The sequence below is a fragment of the Emydura macquarii genome, unplaced genomic scaffold, assembly GCF_026122565.2.
Source record: "Emydura macquarii macquarii isolate MOO-44397 ecotype Brisbane River unplaced genomic scaffold, CSIRO-AGI_Emac_v2 contig_320, whole genome shotgun sequence".
Lineage (NCBI taxonomy): Eukaryota > Metazoa > Chordata > Testudines > Chelidae > Emydura > Emydura macquarii.
The window spans coordinates 3,627,256-3,654,023 of NW_027130457.1; the positions used below are offsets into that span (position 1 = coordinate 3,627,256).

The 26,768-nt window shown below is 37.5% G+C and overlaps 1 protein-coding gene across 1 annotated transcript in view; it reads left to right on the forward strand.

Moving 5' to 3' along the window:
• Window positions 1-26,768, forward strand: part of CDH18 (cadherin 18) — a 518,716-nt gene that overhangs the window by 32,663 nt on the left and 459,285 nt on the right. Inside the window, exon 2 of the mRNA XM_067569768.1 lies at window positions 9,590-9,719. The gene's annotated coding sequence lies outside the window, so the exon portion shown is untranslated. The remainder of the gene's footprint in view (window positions 1-9,589; window positions 9,720-26,768) is intronic.

Here is a 26,768-nt window from a genome sequence, read left to right on the forward strand (position 1 = left end):
CATGTATAAGACGCACCTTAATTTTGGGGCCCGAAATTTGAAAATAAATGTATTACGGTACATCACCAGTAAGTACCACTGTATAAGAAGCACCCAGTTTTTAGACCCCAAATTTTTCGAAAAAAGGTGCGTCTTATACATGGGGAAATACAGTAGATGTATCGTATGATAAATAAAGTTTTATAGTCCTAACCCATTATCTGTACTTAACCTTGTAATCCGAAACCAATAAAATATTACTACTTGAGAGAGCAAACTGAAACATGAACCAGTTCTTTGGTTGTTATTTGATTATGAAATGCATGAATAAAAAAATAAAGGAAGATCATTGGAAAATACAGAATCATAGAGGTCTTCTAGTCCAATCCTGTGCACTCAAGGCAGGACTCTCTCCAGTTCATTCACATCTTTTCCAGTATGTGGTGCTCATAACTAGATACAATCCTCCAGTTGAGGCCTAATCAGTGCCAAGTAGAGTGGAAGAATTACTTCTCGTGTCTGGCTTACAACGCTCCTTCTAATACATCCTGGAATGATGTTTGCTTTTTTTGCAACTGTTGACTCATATTTTGCTTGTGATCCACTATGACCCCCAGATCCCTTTCCGCAGCATTTCTTCCTAGGAAGTCATTCCCCATTTTGCATGTGTTCAACTGATTGTTCTTTCCTAAGTGGGTACTTTGCATTTGTCTTGATTTAATTTCATCCTATTTGCTTCAGATCATTCCTCCAGTTTGCCCAGATCATTTTGGATTTTAATTCTATCCTTCAAAACACTTGCAACATCTCCCAGCTTGGTATCATCTGCAAACTTCATAAGTGTACTCTTTATGCTATTATCTACATTACTGATGAACAGAACCAGACCCAGAACTGATCCCTGTGGGACCCCACTTCATATGCCCTTCCAGCTTCACTGTGAACCACTGATAACTAATCTTTGGAATGGTTTTTCAACCAGTTATCCACCCGCCTTATGGTAGCTCCATCTAGGTTGTATTTCTCTAGTTGTTTATGAGAAGATCATGCAAGTCAGTATCAAAAGCCTTATTAAAGTCATAGCTGTTGTTTCCCTTATCCACAAAGCTTGTTACCCTGTCAGAGAAAGCTAATAGGTTCATTTGACATAATTTGTTCTTCAAAAATCCATGCTGATTGTTATTTATCACCTTATTGTCTTCTAGGTGTTTGAAAATTGATTTCTTAATTATTTGCTGCATTATCTTTCTGGGTACTGAAATTAAGCTGACTGGTCTGTAATTCTCCGGGTTGTCCTTAGCCCTTATGTCTGTATTTTTATAGGTTGGCGTTTTTTCCTGTCCTCTGGAATCTCTCCCATCTCCATGACTTTTCAAGGATAATTGCTAATCTCTCAGTTATCTCCTCAATCAGCTCCTTGAGTACTCTATGATGTATTTCATCAGGCCCTGATGATCTGAAGGCATCTAACTCGTCTAAGTAATTTTTAGCTTGTTCTTTCTCTATTTCAGCCTCTGATCCTACCTCATTTTCACTGGCATTCATTAAGTTAGATGTCCAGTTGCTACTAAACTTTTTGGTGAAAGCTGAAACAAAAAAGTCCTTTAGCACTTCTGCCATTTCCACATTTTCTTTTATTGTTTTTCCCCCTTCATTGAATAATGGGCCTACTCTGTCCTTGGTCTTTCTCTTGCTTCTAATGTATTTATAGAATGTTTTCTAGTTACCCTTTATGTCTCTAGCTAGTTTAATCTCATTTTGTGCCTTGGCCTTTCTAATTTTGTCCCTACATACCTGTTTTATATGTTTATATTAATTCTTTGTAATTTGACCTAGTTTCCACTTTTTATAGGACTCTCTTTTGAGTTTCAGATCTTTGAAGATCTTCTGGTTAAGTCAGGGTGGTCTCTTGCCATACTTCCTATCTTTCCTACACAGTGGGATAGTTTGCTCTTATGTCCTTAAAAATGTCTCCTTGAAAAACTGCCAACTCTCTTGAACTGTTTTTCCCTTTAGACTTGCTTCCCATAGGATCATGCTAACCAACTCCCTGCTAACGTTAGCTAACGTCTGCCTACTTGAAATCCATTGTCTTTTTTGTGCTGTTTTCCCTCCTACCATTCCTTAGAATCATGAACTCTATCATTTCATGATCATTTTCATCCAAGCAGCCTTCCGCTTTCAAATTCTCAAACATATGGAAAAGATTAGGTCACAAAATTCCTAGCTTTTAATGGTACCTTGCCATGTATGTCATAACAGGCTGATTTAAAACACAGAAATAAATTTTTCTGAAGGAAAATGATTTGCTGAACAAAACACTTATCCATGACAAGGATCATTTGGTTTGAGGAAAAATTATAGTTTTGTTGAACTGGCATTTTTTCAGGTTTTTCTCCCTACCTTCTTTTCCCTTTTTCCCCCTTTCAGCTTCACCCCTTTCTGTGGAAAGAGACAGGAGGAGTGGAAAACACTGAAAACAGAACCATTTTGAAAAGCAAAAAATGTTCAGTGTATGTTTTCAGTTTTTTGTTCAAAATAAATTAATTTCCTATGGGGAACAAAACCAAACCTTATTTGACCAGGCCCACTGAAACCATTGAATCCCACCGAACATCACTTTACTTATATGTAAATCTATATAAAAGTAATATCTAACTTAAAAAGGGGTCTGAATACCATTAAATTATTTTGAAGACACTTTGACCCTCAGATTAAAATAAATGCTAAAATTTATCAACAGTGTGAGTTGCATGTATGAAACAGTGGATAATTTGAGTTATAGATATTAGAGAGTACATAGATATGAAAGTGATAAGAGCATTAGAAATGTCTAAAGCTAGCTTGAGATAATTGAGTTGCTTTCTTTAGTTCAGTGATTTATAGCTTAGTTTAGAAGCAAATGCCCCCTGCCCTAACTCATTGTATGATTATAATACTGCAGATATCTTCAGGAAATATTGATGTGCTGCATCCTTTATAGAAAATGCAGCTCTAAAAAGTAAGGAGAAAAAAAGTAAGAGATTAGTCTGTTCTTATGAGATTGCTAACTCAATTTAGGATGTTCCATTATTAAACAAAGTCAGGATGGGATTGACTAATTTTCCTAAATTAATAATTAAATAAAAAATTAAGGGTTTTGAATTTAGAACAAAACTAGCTTTTGAGTTTCAAACCCCTTTTTGTGGAATACTGCAAATTCCAATCCCTTGCGACATAAATAAACGCACGGCCCTGCCTATCCTTGTGAAAAGCTAAGCATAGAACCTGGCAAAATCGAAGGGTGATTTGCAAAGAGACTATAAAAGCTGGAGGATAGCAGAGAACCTATAAATTCATGACAACTGAATTCCCATTTTCCTAAGACACAAGGCATTAGGAAAGCACTGAAAAGAAAAAACAGTAGTACTCTAATGACAATTGAACTTATAGTGAGGGAGGTTTTGCTTCTTAAAATGAGCTCCGACAAAGAGAGGCAAAAAAATTCAGAAAAAAATGAATCCATCACATTCATTTCCTTCTGGGTTTTAATTTTAGATGAAGTGGAACAGGTTTTTTTTTTTTTTTGTCTTCTCCATAACTATGACTACACTAGATTGTGCAGGCTCAGAAATTAATCTTTCACCTTGAGAATGTGCACATACCACCGTTAAATACAGCACATTCTTCATAATTAAGAGAAAATAAACTCAGAGTTAGCGGTATTCTTTTGTCTTCAACTACAGCTCTTATTAATAAATAACTGCTTTTTTTGGTTTGCTGGCAATTTCAAAAAATAAAAAAAATGTTTTGGGTCTGACCAAAACCAAACATTCTTGGCAAATCAAATGGTCAAAAAAAATTCCAGTCAGACTGTGTTAGAAATAATCAAACAGGTTGTCCTGGGGGTGGATTGGGGAGACAGAAACCTTTATTGTCTGCTCATTCCACCTCGACGCCGTGAGTGAGCGACGAGGGGGTTTCTTTACAATCCTTTTATCCATAACACTATGTAACTGTATACATTTCCAGCAAGTCCCCATAGACCCTTATAAAATGAATATTAATAACTACATAATGAATACAATTATGCCCATCCCTTTTTGTTGTTTACAGGATTATTGCACAGGGTGCAATCACATTACCTTGAAACTTACTAACATTCTTTAAAATATACTGTATGCAAGGGAGGGAAAGAAGATAATGCTGGATTCCCACCAAAGACCTTGAGTAGAAGGGAGAATAGTTATTTTTTAGTCTCATTCCTTGTGCAAATGGCTAGGAAGGGAGGGAAAGAAGAGAGAGAACAGACTCTAGCTAAAAATCACACCAAGTAACAGAAACAAGGTTTTGCCTGTCCTATGACTCCATTCCCTGTAGCCTGATTACTTCTCCATCTTTTAACTCTTTACTCTCCTACAGACTGCATGTCTTGTTTCAACAAAATCAAAAGGTTTCATTTAAAAACGGTTGAAACAAAAAGTTACAATTTGTTTGCTTTTTGCTTTTTCTTCTTCTCTGAATGAACAATTAGTGCACCTTACACAAATTTGCAAAACATTTTGGTGTTGGTGAATTTGCATTTTTTACCCCTGCCCCCCAAATAAAAGACTTGTTTTGGCCAAAAGCTTTCACCGCGCTTATAATCTTTGTAGTGAGCTTTTTTCTCAATGAAATTTAAATTCAGATTAATATCAAATTTCAACTTAAAATTTTGGAGAATTATAACCAGACTATTCAGCTGCTTGGTGACACAAGGAATACATTTCATAGATTCATAGAAATGTAGGGCTGAAAAAGAGTCATTTAGTCCATTCTCCTGTGCTCAGAGAGGAACCCAGACATGTTTGTCTAACTTGTTCAACCTCCAGTGCTGGGATTCCACATCCTCCCTTCATCTGTTCTTCAGCAAATTCACTGGCTCGCTGTACACACAGGATGAAATTCAGAACCATGCAGAAGTCCAGCTCGAAGTGCACATGCTGTTTAAATTATAATTAAGACCTCAGTGGAATTAAGCTAAACATGAATTTAGATCATATATAATAAGAGGTTGTATCAAGTATTTGAGGTCATAGTTGTGTCCTGAAAGTTCATTTTTAAAAGGGGTATTGGTAGAATTGTGTTTTGAGAAGCAATTTGAAGTAAGTTCGAGAATCAGATTCATATGTGAGAAGAGGAAGATTTTTCAAAACATAAGGGGTGGCAGTAACAATTGATACGCTCTTCCATTTCCATTGTGATACTTTGCGATATTAATAGCAAATACCAATAATGCAGATCCTCTTCTTTTCTTTACCTTTGTTTTTTTATGTTCTCTTTTTTGTAGTAATGCAATTAGATTTCAAAATGAAAGCAAGTTATTTATTTAGAACATTTTTCAATAAAAATAATAATTGTAAAAATAAATGATCTTAAGGCCAAATGACCAAAAAGGAGAAGTTTCATCTGAACTACTACATTTAATCAAAGTAGGACTATTCAGTAAAGTAATGAGACTATGATACACACTGTTGTTTCAGTTAGGGGGAAAAAAAATTGATGACTATTTCAATGGAGCCATTTTTAGCCATAAAATCAACATGTTACTGATGAGATTCCATGCAGTATAGGACGGTTAAAGGATTAATTGCAAAATAAAAAAAGCAGCACAGTTTCACAGAAGTTGTAACCAAAATGGTATCACAGACTGCAAGAAAAGCTCTTGCCAGATTATTCTCAGAATTCTGCTCCTTGGTAAAGACTTAAACTTCATTTATTCGCTAAAAGTATTGTTGGTAATCAGACATATTTGTGCTGTATGTGAAAACTGAAAGCAAATGTGAAGATTAGGAAAGGATTTATTTTAATTAAATATATTTGTTCTGAGAGCTTATGTCACAAAAGATGATGGTATTTTGTGTCACAGCTTGCATTGCATAGATCTATGTGGAATAATATTTCCCATTCATGATCTAACACAATCCAGTGTAAGCCAATATCATTTGTATTTGTATTAATAAATAATTATTTTCCATTGAAAAGCTGCAATTTATATGCCTGGATCACCTGATGTGCTTTTATTGGGATATGTAGAATCCATATAAATGTCAAAGGAACTTAATTATTTTAACTAAATATTTAATACATTTGAAAGACTGCCGGGGGAAAAAGGATATCTACTCAGGGCTGGATACAGTAAAAGCTCCTTTTTATGAAATATAGAAATCCGCATAACTTTAAAAAAATACAGAGTTTTGGAGGGGATTTGTATGGCTTTGTGTTTGCTTAATTTTAGCATACACAGGACAATCAAGAAATAGAATGTACACAAGCAGAGATTTAAAACTTGGAACCTAAGGATTTAAAAGCCATAAAGGAAATAGTTTACTAGAAGGAAAGAGATTATAAACGGCACAAAGCAGAAATAAACATTTATATTTGAAAAAAATGCTATAAAAAGCCTTTGAGCTGCATGTGTTTATGCTAATACAGAAGTTTCAGTCTAACAAATGCTGACAGTGCCACAAACTTACATGACCACTACTGTATTATTTAGTTGCAAGTTTTTCATTTTTGTCTTGTGTAAAGTGCAAAGTTAAAATCCAGATTATAACCCTCCCATAAATATTGAGGTATTTCAATCCAAGCTTTTTATATAGCATGATCGGTAATTACAATTTTATTAACTTTTATCTTTCTTTCCCTGCCTCTTGAGAAAACATTCATTTTCATTTTGTGGTGACAAAAGCCTGATATGCTCAGTTTAAAATGGTATCCAGAGGAAAATTTTCATCAGATTAATTTTAAGATATTGTGTTATTGAACACACAGCGTAGGCTAAACTCCTTTACGATGTCTCTTTAACCATGGTCCATCATCACTTAGAATTGTATTTCCAAATAGATACAATACAATGTTTTCTTTTTAGATCCTTGAAATATAATGTGCACCTTTAATTTAGAGGCCGTCATGATGCAATTCTCGAATGAGCCTATTGTTTAAACCTCTGCATTGTTCAACTCTAGAATTTCAATGTTGTTTCAATGTCAAGATGGAGCAGGATCCACGTTCAGATGTGGGCACTTCTCGACATTGGTAGAATAAAATGTGAGAGATCCCATATATTCACTAAGGCTTGATTCTCTTCCTATTCAAGTGACTGGAAAAACTTTCATGGATTTGCTTGGTGCAGGACCAAATGCTGCAAGCCCAGTTTTAGTAGAACTCGAGTTAGCAGACCCTGGGTTTGTGAACTCAGGGTTTGAGCACCTATGCTCTTTTGTAGCCCCAGGTTAAGAATTGTGGGTCTCTAGCATCTATACTGTATTATCCAGGCCTGGATCCAAGTAATAATTTCCCAGACTTCCTAGTGCCAACCCCAAAAGTGGCCACTCTAGCTCTTTGTTCGTGGTGCAGTGTGGGAAAACTTTATTGTCCACCGAACTTGACTGTCCAAAGGACAAAGAAAGCCAGCCCATGGAATTGTGGGAAATTTTTGGTGGATTCCCAGGACATGAGACCAGTGGAGCTGCATCCACACTGAAAAAAGGTTACACCACCAGGTAGGAACACCTGACCCCATCCCCTGCTTAGTGAATGATTTAAAGTTAAAGTGTCCCCCTCAATTAGGGCATAGTAAGCACAGTTCTGTTGCCCTTTACTCTCTGCAAAGATGAGAACATTTCATTACCCCTGAATTCAATAGTAAAATGAATTTTAGCAGAAAACAGCCAGAAATGATCTCTTTGGCAAAGCAGGTCTGTCTGCTGGTCACGTAGGCAGAATAGATGTGTCTATGCAAATACAGTCTGCTCTTGAGGTCTTCCTCCCCAGTTCATCACCATATGTCAGGGGAGAGCTCATTCAGACCCTGCTTACAAAAGTGATTAAAGTTAGGAATTTGCTTAAGTACCTTGCTGAATTGTAGTCTTATAGAGCTTCTGGAAAGTATTTGTAGATGTCAGGGATTATGGAGGAGAGAGGATTTATCTCTTTTTAACAGCCATTGCTTCTGCTTCTGAAATGTAATAACATGGTTTTACAGAGAAGCAAAAGAATGGTACTTTCAAATGGCAGCATAAAGAAATGGAGTGGTTAGCAATATCATCCTGTTGCAGTAACCTTTGTAATACAACCTAACCTAGGTACAATAAACATCATAACTTTCCCTACCAAAAGGCATATTTCAGAGACCCAGGATACCATGGTCAGGTGAATACAAGACTCGTTAAGAGACTCTTACAGCCTTACTATAAAGCTCCCTTGTAACCGCTCTAACACTCAAAACTAATATCACATCTCCCTTTCTGAAAAGGAAAGGGTGATGAAACCTGTATCTAAGCTTTTCAATAAAGAACAACATACAACGGTCATGAAATATGAATACAAAACAAAAATAAACAGCCCCTATAAAGGACAGGGTAGAGTGCCTGAACCTTCAGCCTTGTGTCAGTCTCAAGGTAACAGGTCATGGTATATGAGAGGTCCTCCTGATGGCACAACAAGATGATACTGACTCTGAAAGGTGATTCCTGCTGACACATACAAGGTAGGATACGGCGGTTCTGGCACATCCCTGCACTGTTGTCTTTTCTTGAGAATCTTTCACCTAAACTTGATCTCCTCCTGAATTCAGTACTTTCAAGGATTTGACTCTGGCAGGGTATCAAAGTCCCTCCTCTGATGGGTTTTATTTTGATCTTCCTTTTTCTGTAGTCTAAGGAAATGAGGCCAACAAGAATCTAATTGGTAAGGGAGGGTTGGAGTAGTGGACCTCAACTTCCTTCTCATCAATAGTTCCACAGGGCTGAGTCAATTTGTTAGAAGTGTTGACCAGTATGCCAACAGGGCAAGAAGAGGATGTGTTGATTAGAAAGAAGTTGCTTTATTATCTTTATTGCACATTCTGTTTCACCATTACTGTGCAGGAACTAGGGACTGGATGTGACATGAATGAAACCATAGGTATCTGCAAACAACTTAAAGGCCTCAAAAAAATTGAGGACCACTGTCAGAGATTATTCACTGTGGAATTCATAGCAGAGGAAGATGGGTTTTATCCTCTCCACAAATACAGTTGATGTGATGTTATGAAACCCTGGGAACTTCAATGAATCTTTGAAATAATCAAAAGATAGGTTGTATTATCTCAATAGAACAGATCATTCCTGACTTTCTGCCTATCTGGTAAGATACCCAGAAACCCCGCTACATGGTTTCATAGAGATTTCTGAATCTGTCTGTTTTGTCCAGCCTTCTTTGCAGTGAATTACAACTTGATTCAGTAAATCATCTGCCTCTTGCTGCTTTTCACTTCTTGTAGGTATTTTTCTGTGACTGGTAATTAGTAATTACTGTATCTACAAAATCTTCTATAAACAGCTCCTCCTATTTACACTCTTGCTTTGGTGTGCTTGGTATTGGCACTCCGGAAAGTGGATCAGCTGTGGCAAGCCTCTCACCAGGTATTCAAGAATTGAGAATTCATATTTCACTTAAAAATGTTGTATCCTTTGTTTTCCTTTTAATTTAAATGAGTGACAAGTGCCTTGTAGTGAGTTTCCACATTAAATTTTATGCCCTCTAGAAAGTTTCTGAAATAGTTACAACCCATGTAGTAGATAGTGTTTCCATTTCTACTTGTGCACAGTACTGCTCTGCCCTGCCCTGCCCTGTATAGTGCTTGTGAGGCACACAGTCCTGGATGCCACAGTGAAAGAGACTGATCCTGAAGGAGAACTGACTCCACCCCAGAGGATGCAGCATCAGCTGAAACTGTGGTGAGTTCATTTGGCTGATATAGTCAAAAGTGGTGGAGTGAGTGCTCAGGTGTTTTATTTCTCTGAATGCCTGTCTCTGTTTAGTTCCCCAGTACCAGGAATTATGTGGGCTCAGGAAATGTCATACTAGCTTTTACTTCTCCACCAGGTGAGGTAGGAATTTTCACAGGTGCATCACCATAGAGGGCCATGTCATTTGGGTAATTGCTTTCACTTTCTCTGGATCTGGTCTGACTCCTGCTCCATCAATGGCCTAAAAACTTGATTCTGTCTTTTGAGAATTCATACTTGTCGTTAATGGTTAGGTCTGCTTTCTCCAGTCTTTCCAGAATTTCAGAGACACCGATCATATTGTTGTTTGAGTTGATCCATTGGTAAGTGGAAGGGGAACCCCTTCCAAAACCTTCAGGAATTGTGACATTTTCCTCTAGAAGTATTCAGGAGCAGATGATATGCCAAATGGCAGTTGATTGAAACAAAGCCTTACAAAATGATGATGGTCATTGGTAATCCAGATTCTGTAGCAAGTGGTGTCTGTCAGAACCCAGACAGGGCTCCAGTTTTGAGAAGACTTTTTCTTTATTAAGTTGTCCAAGGTTGTGCTCAATGTATAGGAGTTCATGCCAGTCTCTACAATTGAACTTGGTAAGATACACAGACCTGAACCTTGCCATTTGGTTTTGAGACTACTACCATGCCTGCACACCATTCAGCTAGTGTGACTGTTCTGGAAATAACATCCATCTGTTCCATGGAGCTGAGAGATATTCTGTGATCTGTTGGGTATTTATTTGATACTGTTCTGACACCATGTGGAGATTATAGAGACCCAACACCCCTGGGTGAGGCAAATTCAAAACTGTTTTTATTTCCTGTTTATAAAAATGCTTACCTCCCCTAGTGTATGCCCCCTAGTGGCCACACTAAGTAGTAGCTCCAAAAATTCACAACTAACAGCATAACCAACATCTAATATGCTATTCTCCTATGTCATATAAATGGTAACTATTCTCCACTATCAAAAGAACTTTAGCATGTGGGTTGTTGCAGTTCTAAAACAAAAGACATGACAAGCTGCAAAACTGAACAAGTTATGTACACCCTAATTAAGGACCAGATATATAATAGAAGACAGTTATATGAAAATTAAATATTTACTTTGTGCTTCTATGTAACCTCCCCTATAATTAACACCCAAAAAAAAAAAAAAAGCACTGGTCCACAGCAGATTAATTATTGCTATAATTAATTTCCTTAGCTGCAGAGAGAGTAGTACATATCACTTTCTCAATGTGTATATTTAAAGTCTGATGAGTGATACCTCATTTGTAGTAAACTGTTGCCTTTTTGTGGCTCCGTTGTCATGTATTTTTCTCTTAAACTTGAGTGCTCCCAAATCAATATTCCAGCATTTAAAAAAATGGCCAGATATTCAGAAGTCCTGAGCACTTGCAAATCCCATTGGATTCAATGGGAGCTACTTGGCACTCAGCATCTTTAAAAATCAGCCTTCCGATTTAAGAGTCTAATTTTAGGCACCAAGTTCAAAAATGATAGCCTTGGTCCTCACACATTATAATTAACCATCATTTGTTTTCCGTTCCTTGCCTTTAGGCAAATAGAATGTTGTCTACATTTTAGTTATTATTTTATTAAATATTTATATTTATTTCTCTACTTCGAATATTTAAGTTCCAGTTTGCAGTTTAATACATTTTTTCCTTTTAGAATATGTTTTGTTTTAAATGAACTAAATGTGCAAATATGGAAGAGCAGTAGGGATGGTTCATATAGCCAATACATTTTTTATGATATCATGATGTCTGGAGAAGATATTTTAATGTACTGTAGTTCTCCCGGTATTACAAAGCCTTCCCATCCTCAGATAACATCTAAACAACAGGATGCCAAAATCCCCACATTGCTGTACCAAATGTCTCTGCCACACTGGTCAAGATGACTGATTATCCCTGGGTAGAAGCTGTCATAGAAAATATGCTAAAAAGAATGACTAGATGATGAAGCAATTAACTATTATCATCTTTTAAAAACCACTTGAGCTAATGCAATTATTTCAAGCTATTGCATTAAAGATCAGTTTTAGATTATCAGGAGAAAAAAGTCTCACCAGAGTATTATGAATTTACGAAATTAGTGTAGAATAAACGGATGCATTATCAGACATAGATATACTAAACATTTCTGTATTCGCACATTGTTATTCATCTGTAGTAAAGCCACTCATATAATTGCATATAACCTTACACTAGTTTTCATCACTTACTATCTCCTAAGCAGGACTGTACAGAGTTAAAGTGACAGTTATAACTGTAAAGCGCTCAAATTGGAAAAATAAAAGAGCTCTGGCTGGCAGCAACCTCTCAATCTGGCAGCCTTTGATTGTGTCCCAACAACTTCCACAATTCATTCACTCTCTCTGACACACACACACACACACTCTCTCTCTCTCTCTCTCTCTCTCTCTCTCTCACTTTGACATGTGTCCCCACAACACCACTCTCACCCTGGCCTGCCCATAATGGGTCTCAACCCTCCAACTGTATGTGAGATTCTTACAATGATGGATAAATTGTAAGACCAAATGAAATGCCATAAGCAGCTGTCTTGTGCAGTTATCACATTTCAGTACAATGTAAATGTGCGCATATAAACATGCAGACAATTATTCATTGTGTATTTATATAATGTTATTGCAAACTTTCTAGGTAAATGTAAACATTTTGTTCTTTAAAAAAATTTGTTCTTTATTCCTTCTTTCTGTTTGCATTTACTTCATAGAACCTTTTCTCCCTTCTTCCCCACATAGATATCTGTCTTCTCATTGTAGTGATCAGACTCTCATCTCCTACTCCTCTGCCCAAACTGCATCCCTCAAAATCTCATTCCACCACAACAGACTCTCTTTTTCCAAGTCCACCGGGACTCCCTGTCTAACAATTCAGGAGCCATGGGAGAGGCAGAAGAACATAGGGCTTATGTTCTCCTCCTCTAGGCACATGAGCAGAAGAGAGCAAAGAATGACTTTCGTTAATGTGGCTAGTTTTCTAAATGGTGTGAGATTTTCTAACTTGCACTCATGTCCCACTGCAGACACTCAGATAATGTACCAGAGGAGGGAGCATGTCCATTGTATGAATTTGTAATCAGCCTGTAATTCTGTGTTGTCTAGACTAACATCTATATTTATGAGTTTGTATATCAAGAGGGTATTGCGATTCTCCATAGTGTAGTGGACAATGTATGTTGACTACAGATAGTTTAATCATCGAAAACTATTATTCTTCCTTGTCATCAATCTGATTGTCACACACCACTTCATGCATATTCCAGTTCATTTGTTCTTTTGCACTATCTTGTGTTTGATTTTCTATTTCCGTGTGGGTGAAGGAGGCCTATGTGTGTAGGAGATGATTTTGACCCTCTTTTATTTAGCATCTGCTGCTTCTCAGGATTTCCAGTGTCATTTGAGATTGATCGTATATAAACTGAGAGAGGCTCCATTGGAGTTAGGGAGAGTCAGGTGAGACAGACATTCTCTTTTAAATGGATTCATCAGCTCTTCTCAGCTTGACCCTGCCTACTTTAGTTGTCTTGTGCTGCAACCTAACACGTTTTAGGATTATTTGAGCCTAGCCTTGAGCTGTCTGACTTTCCATCTGCTGGCATTTCCTCTTCAAAGCAGATGCAGAAGCCTTTGAAATTGATATGTCTCTGTTATATGGACAGAGTAATGAGCATTAAAACATAACTCTTATTTGTTAAAAACTTTGCGGCTGTAAGTTTTATATAATTAAGCAAATAAAAGCTGTGGGTTTGTTTAATGCTGGGTACTCTGACAGACTGTGTCATAGAGTGCTTCATTGATTTCAGAGGACCTCAGACTTACTCCTTTCATAGACTAAAGCAGCTGCAGTAACAGAAGGTCCCTTTGAAGAGGAATTGATACCAGTAGGCCAGGCAGGTTGCTCAGGGCAGGTTTAAAAAACTTGGAAGTGTTAGGGGATAACTGAGAATAATGAAAATCTAAAGGGGGGAGATCCAATTTCACAGAGCATCCTGAAGTAATAATTTATAAGCATTCTTTGGAATTCCCTCAGACCAACCACCTTCAGCAGCTGACCCTGTCATGAAAGACCCTGTCATGGCTCACATGAGATTCACCTCAACCAGCCTCTGAAATACTAAGCAGAAGAATGTTGGGGTATGGCAGGCTTTCTGGTAGAGCTGGTTGAAGACTGAATTTTTTTTGGTCATACTTACTTTGGCTAATTAAAAGCAAACTTCAGCTGGACATGTTCCCCCTTTCTGATTTTGATTTCCATGATCATTCGTTCATACACATGTTCATGGGGGAAAAAAATTAGGCTCATAGCCTCAATTTATTTTGTGATGAAACAAAATTTGTTTCATACAGAAGCAGAAGTAGCATAGTAGCCACCTGAACTAAGGATAATCAGTGAAGAACCATGTGATGGGCAGCATAAGAAGCAACAACATCCTCATCATTTCAAGTAGATGATGCTGAAGCACATTGAGTCCCTCAGAGATGGTCCATCCTTAGCAATAGTCCAACTGTGGCCTGGCACTTTAAGACAGACAAATACATTGCCCATTCCAACACCAGCATGCAGAATAGTGATCCTTCTCTCAGAAGCACAGGTGCAACTCCCATTGTCTTTGCAAACACAAGCATGTAACCTTAGACTCCTGGGTATCCAGATTTCAGAAAAAGGAGAAGACTTGAATGGCTTTTTGCAGATATTGATCCCAAATATCCTTCGATATGATACTGAAAATAATCTTGATATGGAAGAACAGGTCTTTTAAATGGCTAAAGTAAGGAATAAAAGGTAACTATGTAAAATGCAACACTTCTTTAAGTATCAAATTTTCATGACAAGGAAAAGATACTAACTATAGAGAGAGAAAACTAGAATCTAAACTGCAATGTCAAACAAAGTCTTATTTTCTCAAGTTTTGAGAATCAGCATGGAAGTGTAAAAACAATTTATTTAGATAAATGCAAGCTACAATAAACAAAGCTTTAAAATATATAACAGAAGGCTGAATTACTATTTACAAAAAATGTTGCTCTTTTGAAAAAAATGGTATCTTGTCACCTCTGAATTCCAGTAATCTACTGTCTACTACAAGCATGTTTTTATTGAAAAATTATTTTTGAACAATGTAAATAATACAGTTAAGATTACAAAATAGCAATCAATAACATAGTTCAATCAAAAGCAACTATTTTGTATTTACAATATAAGCATGCATTATTATTATTTATATAGTGACAGATATGTCATTAGTGGAAGAGTTAATCAGAATTTTAGGATAATAAGAGTGTTACATAGATCCAAATCCTCTGCCTCTGCATCAGGAGTGGTGGGGTTTTGTGCAAAGGTATTCAAGGTCAAATATGAGACTAAATTGTCTAACAGAGTCTCTGCAAGACGGAGTCATGCCCAGTGTCTCCTAGACAGAATAAAAATAAACAATCAAACATAAAATCTGCCATATCCAAACAGACACATGACCCTATACTCCACAACAGCCAAAGCTGTATGCTTCATAGGAACATATAAAATCCACCTAATTGTGCTGTACATGGTCCCAAGCAACATGAGAGTGGATACCACCTTAGGCTCTGGTCTTGCAAACTCTTATCTATGTAGTTAACTTCAAGCATGACAGGGAAACTGGACTATTCATACGCAGTTAAATATGTGCACAAGTGTTTGCATGATCAGAACCATCATCCAATGATATTGATTTTTGTAATCCACAAGATCCCTCCCACCCTGCCCCACTAGCATATCTGATTATAGTGTCAGGGCTCTAATCTCCGGGAAGGGAAGGAAATTATTAACACATTAGCAAAGGTAGCAATTTTAAACATTATGTAAATAATTGTATACAAGAAATTAGATGGCAGTTCTGTGGTTTTATGCTTATGATGATAACCTTTTATGTGCCAGAAATTTGTATTTATATGGGCTAATATATACTTAACTAGCTAGACAGGCATGGTGAAAATAAGAAGTTGGAGGCACAGCACATTGGAATGCTTGAGTACAACATAATACAGGACTTGATTCTTATTTTTGTTTCTAACCCTCACCAAAACTTGCACTTTATATGTTATAGATTCCAAGATTATTGTGGTTTTATCCTGCCCATGTCTCCAGAATAGTGGATAGTTAAACTATCTATGTCTCTTTTTCCAGTGTGTCCCAGCCTAGTCTACTCTAGTCTTCTATCTGATCTCCCTAATTTAGGCATTTGCAAATTATAAGTGAATTTATTTGGGTAATTCATTTTTCTATATCCACACTACTAGAGAAGAAAATCAAGGGGGAAATAAGAGGTTTATTCACAGAGAATACAAACAGCATAAAACTACGGACTTTGCTTTCAAAACTGGTTTTCAGTAAAGTCAACAATTTGAAAAATGTCCAAGAGAGAGCACAGTACCATCTCTCCTCCTGGGTTCAGATGATTTCTACTAAAAGAATGCATCCCACTGGTGTTGTAAGTCAAAGTATAAAACTATGAATGTTTTGACAATGTTCATTTTTTATTATTTGGAAGAACTCATTTTTCTTTAAAAGTTTATGAAGGAATAAAATTCTTCTAAACTTTGTTTTAAAAAAAAGTCATTTCAAGCCCAGTGAGCTAAAAATGGCAAAAAGAATGGCAATTCGAATTAGCTGAGCAGATTTTCTGGAATCTTAGTATACTAGCTTACATTTTTTTAAGACAAATCCAGCATACGTTTTGCTGTTACATATCCTTTTTTCTCACTTTATAATATTTACAAAATGACACAAGGTTACCAGTCACATTAGCTGTTAGGAGCTTGGTTTTTATACCAGCTAAGTTTAGCTTTCATGATCATGTGAATGTTAGAATTCTGGCTAGAAGTAGAGCTATTACATCTGTAGTTCTAATCAGCTTTTATTTCTAAAGTACTGTGAACTTCATTTCAGTTGAAGTCTATTCTCATCCTCTGCCCTAATGTTTTGGTCACTTGCCTTCACTTGCTTAATGTGATTTCATCCATAAATTGTTGTACTAAGGCAATGGGAGGTGAGCAGGGCCTCATTGTGGTTTCAGCACCAGTGAGAATGCCAAGGGTATATCAAGTCACCTGTCAAAGATTGCCACCATTCGTCATCATATACAGTATTTGAAGGGCATACTGTCAGGGACCACTTTGACAAGGTTTCACTGGCCCATCCTATTTTTCATGAGACTGTAACAAATCTGGGCTGCTTCCTGCATCTCTTTTACTAATACACAATATTTTACTACTAGATCCTGAAAATTAATACTGTTTTGACTATATTTTCTGTGTGTTGTAAAATTTATTTTCAGTTTTAATGTTCTTTCAAATTAAAAGCATTTGGAATTGCCTGCAGTTTGGTAGGCTTTTCATCTCTGCTGAATACCCCTTCAATTCTTTGAATCAAAAGCATATTCTTTTCCACTGTAGATGGAAATTATTCAATCTCCTTATATTCTTCTCTGATACGTTTTTACTCCCAGTCCATTATGAAAAATGAAACCAGCAAAAACAGTGGGGGAAAAATAGAAAGTTAATTTCAGTATTCTTCACTAGGAAATGAGGAAGAACGCAGCAAGAAAGCTGTGCTGTGATTGAAACACTTAGCATAATTCCCTTTCCTATCAAATGTTGTTATGCTGAGAGCACAGGGGGAACAAAGCAGGAGTTACCAAAAAGCAGCAGCATCCCTATAGCAAATCAAAATGTGAATTGAAAAGGAAAACCAAATATGTTATTTATCCACAGTCACCACTACCTTTGAAATATTTAGTTATGAATATTAAGGAACCCTTTGAAAAATCTCTTTAAACTACCACACGGTAGCTCATGTTGCTAAATTATATGGTTAGTTACTGATATCAGCTAAAGCAAGCTAGGTCAGTTTTTTTTTCTAAGTGCACATGCATAATTTCCATCATATTAACTGGAGTTATTGCTAATGGAAATCATGCACGCTCATTAAATGGAAAATAGAGCCCAACTGGAACAGTGCACATAGACTTTATGAATAGCTCACTAACATTGGAATGAGTAGTGACTATCAGTTATAGCAAGTGCGTAATGCCAAACAGTGCAGAACTATTCTTTTTTTCCCAGGGGTAGAGTCACAGATTCTGCTCTGCAACTGGGCAAATGGAAATAACCTTGGGAGATACATTAAATATAATGTCCCAACAGAACATGAGTGGGTTCTTTCTCGGCTGGCTGACCAACAACTAGGGAACAGCACAGTAGCCCAGAGATATTTGAAATCTTCCTGGCTGACAGCTGCATCACATGATGTCTCCACCTGTCTCTTGCTGTCTCCTTGGAATGGATTGTTTAGTTGGCTTTGTTTTTTGGGCAGGGTTCAGCATTGAGGACCAAGCTGCCTTTACCTTACATACACTGATTCAACTACACAGCTGACTTCCAGACTTTATATAGACCCAAATGGTGCAACTATTGTGAGATGGAAAATGACTTCCAAGAAGACCTATTCAGTGTGTATCTAGTATTTAGTGCTATTCTTTTAGTTCCAAACCAAAATGAAGAGCTATGTGTCACCTCAAAAATTCTGTAAAGTATTTTCATCTTCTGAAATGGAAGCTCTTAGCCCAAAACTGTCAAACTTGGTTGTGAAAATAGATGAGTAAAGTCCATATTTATGTACCTAAATATAAATAGCCTGACTTTCCAAGGTGCTGAGACCAAATATCTATTTACACAAGAGGAACTTGTAGGTACACAGCACCTCTGAAAATTAGTCCCATATATTTCAGCTGCCTAAATGTGATTTTAGATATTGAACTCCAGGCAACCAAATTTGAAAATGTTATCTTAGGCTGTAGTAGAAAAGCTGCACAATGTTTTTTTAAAAGACCCCTTGATAACTCTTTTTCATGGAAATGCATTCAGTTCATGCTGTGAAAGATAGCAAAACTGGGGCTGCTAACATTTTATTGAATAAATACCCTAAATAAGTTCTAGCTGAGAATGTACGAGTAGTCACTCTGAGGGCAAAACAAAGTCTTTGTCAAAGGCGAGTATTTTATTTTCATGGAGAAATATGCAGTTATTGACTCCTAACCCACTGCTAGTCTTTAGCTGAACCTCATCCAGAGTCAGTAGCAAATCATTTTTTTCTGCCCTGTCATTAGTTAGATTTTCTTTTTAGTTTCTTACACACACATTTTAAAAAATAATTAAACTAAACTATAAAGAGTTCTTTGAAGATTTCCTGTGGGTTTTATGGTGCAGTACAAGGGAGGAAAGATCCTTTGAACTGTATTCTTTATTTTACGGCAATGTAGTGTTTTATGCTAAACCAGCTGGAGGTTTGTTTTCAGGACTCATAGTGTATCAATTTATTTTCTATTTTTATTTTAAGTTTCAATTTCATTCCCATGGTTTGTCTGAACATTTGAAGTTTTAGACATGTTCCTCTGAAACACTTTTATTATAAAAGGATTGAAGAAATTGGCTATTTCATTAAAAATTACGGATCTCCTACGTGATAGAATAGAATATATGGGACTGGCCAAAAAACAAGAATTCAATTTTGTGAAAAAAAATGTCAAGGTTTTTAGATTTGGCTTCATTTTGCACTGGTATGAAAACAAGACCCTTTCAAAGTTTTTAACAAAGGAGTGAGGAAGAGAGAGAGACACCCACAACTACTCCATAATAACCTATAGATCATTGATTAGGGCACTGACTCGTGATGTGGGAGACCCAGGTTTAAACCCCTGGTCTGAACCAGACGGTGAGCTATATGGGCTGTGGGGCCACATGAGTTCTTGTGCCCACTGAGTGGAGTATTTCCTGCATGTTAGGGCTCAGAAAGTGTTGTATATATCAGTTCTGATTATCATTCATTTTATTTTCACCTAGAATCAAACATTAACTGACATTCATTTACCTCTGCAAACTTGAACTGTAAAGCAAAAATGATGATCAAGTTAAGTGTACATTTCAGTTGTTGTTTGGCTTGATCTAGGAGTTGCAAAGCATTCTCACTCCCGTTGAAGTTAATTGGAGGTGAAGATATTCACTGAGCCCAGTGCCCCCCACTAATCAGACCATATGAAACAGAAATAATTTTAAACTTGCTTTTCTCAAAATGTGAATTTCTCTTCTGTGAAACTCTCCTATCCTTCTTAATTCACCAAAGATGTACATCGTTTTTGAGATCTCATGGAATGATGCATTCTGGGACATACTACATAAACAAACTAGTAATAAGATGGTTCATGGATGTGAAATATAATTTTAAAAGGGTGAGTAAACACTTCTCTGCACTGTATGCCCCTCCCCACCCTCTGGGTAAAGTTAAATGGAGGTGTTATGCACATTAATGTGTTGATGTTCAGATTTTGTTTTTGCTTTATAGTTCATCTTTCACAATCTAAATGGCAGAATTAAAACTACATTTATTTAAAAAGCACTTAGTGAGATTTCCCCTTCTGAAGAGGAATCCCTAACAAGCATAGAGGCAATGTTGCCATTCCCCTTCTTCATTGACCATTCATCTCCAACCCTCACTCTCTTCTGGCAGGGAACAAATGCCAGGAACTGGAGCAGGCATGGCCAGAGTCAAGGGGGAGTGCAGTTAAAAGCTAATAGAACTTCCAGACACTCTGAAGTTTCTTTAACTTGCATCAGTGGCTGACTGACCGTCAGCTGCCTTCCAGGATCAGGGAAGGGACAAGGGGCACAGAAAGGTGGCTTGACACCACTTTTGACCCCTAACCCTATATATGCCGAGTGGAACTTCTGTGCATTTCAGAATTTGCCTCTTGATTCTGGCATTCTATCTCATTGTGGCATAGCATAATAAGAACCTTGTATACTTGTGCCATAATACAGTGGTTTAAAGCAGAGAACACATATTAATGAGAGATTATTGATTGTATTCTGACTAGCTTAGTAGATGATAACACCGAATAGGTGCAGTGGGCAGAAAGAGAGTTACAAAAACGTTCTAAACTAAACCTGAGAGATGCTGAGTTCCGTATCTCTTTATTGGCTAATATTTTCAAATGATAGGTGCCTAAACCTAGCCTCCAAAACCCATATTTAGCCACCTAAATAAGTGCTCTGATTTTCAAAAATTCTGAGAGCCTAGCAAGTCCTACTGAAGTCAAAATAGCTCTCTCGGTCTTTGTGTGGAAAGATATGTGTCTTTCTGTGTGTGTGTATATACACACGCACACATACACACACTTCCACACAAACACTCAAAATAAGTTGTGTTGCTTACTTGTTTACTGCAACTAAATTTTCACATGGGTGACACAAGGGGAAAGGTTACAGTGAAAGTAATCTGCCTCAAAAGAATGAGTCATTTGGCTGTATTCAGTGTAATGCTGTCTGGAGTGGCTCACAGCTATGAGTGCCTGTCTCAGGGCAGACTGTCAGAAAACAGAGTAGACACTGCTGGTGGTATCTTCTATAATTAGATTTCATTGAGTCAGTAACAAATGTGAACTTCCGAATCACTCACCAGTCTTACTATGGAGTCACAGACTGGAAAATGTAAGGTGATTGTCTATCTTGCCCCCAGACAAACTGGACTTAGTGATGAAAGGTCACTTTCACTAAAAATCACACCATATCAGGTTGCTTCCAGTCCCAAGAGACCAGTCAATCATCCCAATTCAATTGGTACTCTAGATCTTACACTGACAACACTGGCTTCCAATTCTATAGTAAACTAACTAAAGGTTTATTAGCTAAGAAAAAGAAATGAGAGTTATTGAGATGTTAAAGAAGCTAAAATATATGTACAAATGAGTTGCAGTTTGTAACCCAAATGGTGGCAGTGATGTAATAAACTGTGAGTTTCCCAAAACTTTTCAGGGTATCCAGATTTCCTCTGGGGATCTCTGCTTTGTATCTGTCACAGTTCCCTGTAAGATTCCAGATGGTCCAGTGATAAAGGATCCTTCCCTGCATCCATACTTATACCTTCTTCTCACAGAAAACGAGCTGACAGAGTCACTGCCCATGTGAGCTTTTCCTTTGATGATGGTGAATGAGGAATGTATTTTGGGTCTTTGACCTTTGATCATTGCACACAATGAGCACTTCCTTTGAAATTAGCACTTTTCTGTTAAAGTTCCTCATTTGCATTCCACAAGGCTTCTTTCCTGTTTGATGGGTTATTTAGTCACAGGGGTATATACACAACGTATTAATGTTTGCCATTACATTATAATAGGATACAGATAAGTGAAAACAATGTATGTAACTTCCCATTAGTTTTCATGAACTTTAAACACCAAATACACTCTTATACATTTAACAATCACTTTGATGTATACTAATACACATGTGAATTGGCCTGGGGCTTCGGCATAAGCTGAGCTGGTGCCTGGTCTGCCAGCGTCACATCCAATATCCATAATTCTCCATGGATTCTCTTATGTGTGTTCCCTCATGTCCCATTTGCATCTGATCAAAAAGAGGCCTCCTCAGCAGTTGAGTTGCAGTACTATTTCAGTCCCTTAATGAAATACTGCATTAGTGCCCTTGGAGGAAATACTGCATAATCAGCCCATATTAAAACAATTTGGGTAACTATGTCCCTGTTCCATTTATAAAAATAAACCTTCCAGGAGGCTGAGAGCTTAATTCCTTACCACAGTTTGCCTTGAGTAATCCTTTGCACCTTTGCAAAATGGATGTAAAATGCTATCTATGGTGGTGTTTACACCTATGTTGCACAGGTGTAAATAACTACCAAAGATGAGTGGGGAATCATGCCCACCATATTTCAAAGTCCCTGGAGTGCTGGTGAAGCACCTTGAAGTTTCTTAATAATAGACTAGCATTTCTTAACCTAATGATTTATTAATGCAATGCTAACATGTTTGTCATTCAGATGGCAGTATTAAATCAGTCCCTTTAATCTAAGTGTCATTTGAATATACAAAAAGTCTAACTTTTATTGGAAATTGAGCCAAGGACTTGTGGATTGAAAAACAGTAGGTTGGCCGCTTGAACAAAAGGTGAATTGCTAGTAAATGGCAGTCACTTTTTCACTGATATCCTCTCTGCAGGTTCCTAGACAATAGTGCGCATAGGGTACAACACTACCACTAGGGTGAGTGAGTGGAAAATTATATGCCAGCATTTTGCACCCACCTTACACTGGTGTCAGTGACTAGACAAGATTCAAGGCAGTGTAGGATTGGGCACATTGTGCCTGGCTTAAGCACAGTGCCTGTAGGCGTGAGCCCATTGGGTTGGTGTTCCTGCTCACCACCCCTATTGGAGGTGTGTCATAAAGGAATATGTTACCTCAAAATGTGCTGTCCAACAGAAATATAGTATTTATTCTCCATAATATCTTGGCCTCATGAGGTCTTAACTTTGGCCTTGCCCTGTTCAGTATATGTTCAGGTAATTTAACTTAGCTTGTGAGGAGAAGAGCTACTCCAACTTTAGTTCCTTCCTCACCAACCTAACTCTGAGCTCTCGGGACAAAGATATGCACATCCCTTCTCTTGGCTTCTTCTCCCATCCCCTGTCTAAATAACTTCTTCTAAAATGTCTTTCTTAAGGATTTTTTACATTTTATATTTTTATGACAATGCTAATATTATTCCAGGGCTTTCTTTCCTCTTCATAAGAATATAAGAATGGCCATACTGGGTCAGACCAATGGTCCATTAGCCCACTATCCTGTCTTGGATAGCAGCCAGTGCCAGATGCTTCAAAAGGAATGAACAGATCAGGGTAATTTTGAGGGATCTATCTCCTGTTGTCCAGTCCAAGCTTCTGGCAGTTGGAAGTTTAGGGACACCTGGATCATGAAGTTGCATCCTTGGCCATCTGAGCTAATAGTCATTGATAGACCTATCCTCCATGAACTTATTTAATTCTTTTCTGAACACAGTTGTATTTTTGGCCTTCACATCATCTGGCAACAAGTTCCACAGGCTGACTGCATTGGTTGAACACATACTTCCTTTCGTTTGTTTCAAATCTCCTGCATATTAATCTCATCAGATGATTAGTTCTTGTGTTAGGTGAAGGGATAAAAAATGTTTTCTTGTTCACTTTGTCCACATCATTCATGATTTTATAGACCTCTATTATATCTCCCCATAGTAATCTCTTTTCTAACATGATCAGTCTTTTTAATCTTTCCTCGTATGAAAGCTGTTCCACAGCCCTAATCATTTTATTTGCCCTTTGCTGTACCTTTTTCAGTCCTAACATATCTTTTTAAGATGGAGTGACCAGAACTTCAGCAGTATACAAGGTGTGGGTGTACCATGGAATAAATGTGTTCTTATAGCGAGAGAAAAGTAAAAAAGGACTACATCATAGAGTACTTGTACCATAGAATACTATTGAAGGAGTATAAACTAAAGAGTATAGCATTGACACTAGTAGTTAAAGCAGACCAAGATAGGAGTTCACCAGTAGCTGACATCATAGGTCTTAATACATGGTATTGTGCATTGCATCATTAACAGATAGTGGAGAGGAGAAAAAAATGGGGACAAGAAAAGAAAAATATCTAAATGGAGTTCCTGTTTATAGCCAGTCCTGCATCCAACCAAGCAAGAGCTGGTTGAAAATAAATTTAAAAAATCCTCCAAAATTTAAAAAAAAAAAAAATTTCCCCATTTATACCAGGTTTGAAATGCACCTTTTTTTTTTTTTTAACATTTATTTAATTACAATTCTATAAACTGACTTTTTTTTTTTTTTTTTTAAATTAAAATCATGATAGAAAATTTCCATTTACTGAAAAGTAGGTTACTGGTAAATGTAATGTTTTACTAGATGGTTTCATGAACTAAAAAGCCAAGTTTTTTATAAATTACAAAATTTTGATGAAAAAGAAAAAGAGAGCCCCCTTCCCAAATGTATTATGGTGCCCCTCCTCTTCTCCAGCTTGTATGAGACTGACAAATCTGTATTGGTGTAAGACCATGGGAAGGGACTGGGGGATTCTTCCCTGATGATTATCATAATTTCTGTGTTTTAGAAGATTGCACAACATTTTAAGAGAGAGATTTAGCTTCAAATCTATGAGCTGTGTATCTGCCAGCCCACATAGAAAGTGAGGGAGCTGGGTGGGAGAGCTCTGTTCTTGTAGGGTTGGAGAGGTAAAAGAGAGAGGGAAAGGAGCCTCTTGTTTTTCCTGTCTGGTGCTGTTGCTGCTCCACCCATTTTGGGAAACCCTAGTAACTCCAGAAATCCCCTAACAAGCTCTTTAGGACCTCCTGTGTGGTGAATTTTCCCTTCCCCAGCTAGGAAGGAAGGGGAGCTACTCCTCACCAGGATGAGAAAGAGGAGAGGGATCTGTCCCTCTGTTTTTAGAAGAGAAATGCCACCCATCATTCACCTTAAATAAACTCCTGATGATTGACATAGTCTAGTCACGCAAAATAATTGTCCCACTAGAGGCAGAGAATAAAAAGCCATCTACCTTTTTCTCAGCCAGACTCTCCTATCTGCAATGGTAAGGCAGTGCCAACATACTTCTAACAGATTATGAAATAAGAAAGAAGTTGACTGCATTTTTGGAAGTGTTGTTATGCCTTGGTGTAAACAATTTATATTTGTTTATATTCTGCTGTTAAAAATCTCAAGCAAAGCACTTTGTAGTGCCAGATCCCAAGGGAGCATCTTTTTGAATAAACTTAATTAAATACAGACATATGCAAGTTTAACCTAAACAATAAACATTTGTTAATGCAATGCAAACACCAGGTTTGTTTCTTAAAAGTAAGAACAAATGAGACAAATCATTTCCAGATTTTTTTAGTCTGTTTTTGCATTGTAGTGCATTGAAATTCTACTGCTAAATTCTCTCTGATATTACCCTGCCTTTGATCTCTCCTGGGCTCTCTCTTACGCACAGACACCTTTTCTCCCAGATAATGGATCTATGATATAAGTTTACAAGAACTGTAATTATTAGAAGAGAGTAATTTAATAAGAGTTCATAAAATGAAGGTCATAATCAGAGGGTAGGTTTGAAGTATTTTGTTTGGGTGCTATAGGAAAACTTGCACTACACCTGCCCTTTAGTAATTGCTCTGTAAACAAACAATAGACTTCATTGTCCAGGAATTTTATAGATCTCATAGAATGGTAACGCCAGAAGGGACCATTACGATCATCTAATCCTACCTCCTGCATAACACAGGCCATAGAATTTCACCCAGTGGTTATTGCATGAAACTTAACAATTTGTGGGTGAACTAGAGTGTATGTGTTTGTGCAGCTGGTGGTACGTGAGTTTGTTGGAAGCCAAAAACTCTTTAAAAAAAACAAAAACCCTTTCAGTTTCAAATGATCAGTCATTGCATGCATTGCACTGCACCAGAAAGTGCCTGAGAAGCAAAAGGCACTCTTTCAGCCATAATATTTCTTTCAGCCATATGATTTCAGTTAATGGTGAGTAACACTTACTGACCATGCTGGTGTAGCAGTTTTATTTAGTGGTGTGTTTGTATGCTGTGGCTGTGTACATGGACACTGTATTTTCATCTGGTGCACAGCTGGCTGACTTTCTGCTGGGCCTCTCCTTCAGCTTGCACCAAGCTGCAAGGCTCAAGTTACTTGTGCAAACTTGTGTAGTTCCATATCACATTGTTAGAGCTCCTTTCTTCCAAAAAGACTCACACATACAGGGCTGCAAAACCTGCAGCTGCAGAGAACCCCAGAGATCCAAGGGTCCCCCACAGGATGCTGCTACACAGCAGCAACTCCCTCTGCAGTCCCTGCCCAGCAGAGTCTGCAGCTGAAGGGAGAGGGAATTCCTGCCTGTCTCCTTAGGGAAGTTGGGGTGGCAGAATTCCCAAGTTGCATGATTTTTTCACAGGGGAAGTATTTTGGCTTGGGCTGGAGCCCGATCTGGTGTTGATGAGAGAAGTTCCAGCTGCCTAGCAAATTTGAGCGCTCTGCCCTACTTGTCCACATCCTGGGGCTGAGCAACCAATCAGAGCTGC